Source organism: Pteropus vampyrus, unplaced genomic scaffold (genome assembly GCF_000151845.1).
Source record: "Pteropus vampyrus isolate Shadow unplaced genomic scaffold, Pvam_2.0 Scaffold453, whole genome shotgun sequence".
Taxonomy (NCBI): Eukaryota; Metazoa; Chordata; class Mammalia; order Chiroptera; family Pteropodidae; genus Pteropus; species Pteropus vampyrus.
Window position 1 is genome coordinate 397,132 of NW_011889234.1, and position 1,382 is coordinate 398,513.

At 43.7% G+C, this 1,382-nt stretch overlaps 1 pseudogene; it reads left to right on the top strand.

The window, feature by feature from the left end:
• The first annotated feature begins 491 nt into the window (after positions 1-491).
• Positions 492-610, top strand: LOC111732394 (annotated as a pseudogene).
• Positions 611-1,382: the final 772 nt, after the last annotated feature.

Genomic DNA, 1,382 nt, shown 5'->3' on the forward strand with positions numbered 1-1,382 from the left:
CCAGTTAGGGAAAGAGTAAAGATATGAGAGAGAGGGCTGAGACTGAAGCCACTCCAACATTTAGATATCTGGTAGAGGAAAAGCCAGCACAGAAGACTGAGAAGGACAACCTGTGAAGATGGAGGAAACTGAGCTGAGAAAGTATTTCAAGGAAGATGTATTTGTTCGCTATTGCTGCGTAACAAACAACCACAAAAATTTCAATGGCCTATAACAGTAATATTTTACTCACACATCTGTAGGTCAGCTGAAGTTCATCTAGATGTGGCTGACCTTGGCTAGGCAACTCCAAGCTGCACTTGGGTCTGAGTCTGCTCTATGTACAGGTTCCTCATCATCCTTGCACTAGTCAGGGCAGTTTGTTTGTTTGTTTGTTTGTTTGTTTGTTTGTTTTGTTTGTTTTTTCCCCATAGTGATAACATTGGCACAAGTAGGCAGGTAGAAATATGAAATCTCTCCTAAAGCCTAGGCTTAGAACTGGCACCATGTTAGTCTACGGCCATGGTACCCTGAACAAGCCCAATTCCATCTGATCTCAGAAGTTAAGCAGGGTTGGGCCTGGTTAGTACTTGGATGGGAGACCTCCTAGGAAGACCAGGTGCTGTAGGTGTAAAAAATAAAAACTAAGGGATTGTAAGCTGATAAGGTCCTTGCAATCGGTGAGGTCAACCAAGGGTTGCCTCACCTAAAAAATAAAAAATAATGAAAAAAAGAGAACTGGCACCGTGTCACTTCTTTCTACGTTCCATTAGCAAAAATGGGTCACTCAGCAAAGCCTAAAGTCAAGGGGCAAGAAAATACACTCCATCTCTAGTGGGAGGGACTGCCATGTTACAAAGAGAGAGATATGGACACAATTCAGTCTACCACAGAGTGATCAAACATGTTCAATGGCACTGGAGGCCAGATGAGACAGGGACCATGAACCGGCCACTAATCTAATCAAGATATAGGTCACTGGCATTCTTGGTAAGAGCATTTAAAACAGAATGGTAAGGATACAAGCCCAATTGGAATGGGTGGAGGTGAGAATGGGAGGTAAAGAAGAAGAGCGTCATTATACAGACAACTCTCAGGAACAGTTGCTCTGAAGAGGAGCAGAAAAAAATAGTACAGTAGCCTGAAGAAGATGTGAGGCTCAGGCTAATATGTTTTAAATTTCGGGAATTCAGTCTTGTTTTACTTCAATGGGAAGAATCTAGTAGAGAGGAAGAAATCGATGATGCATGAAAGAAAGGGAATACTTGTAGTGGTGAAAGGGGAAGGGGCCCAGGGCACAGATGGAGGGGTTGGTCACAGATGGGCAGAGAGAATGCAGAGCTGCAGGCATGCTGGTGGCTTTGGTGGTAGGAAGATCAGGCAGTTGGTCTGATTGTACCTAT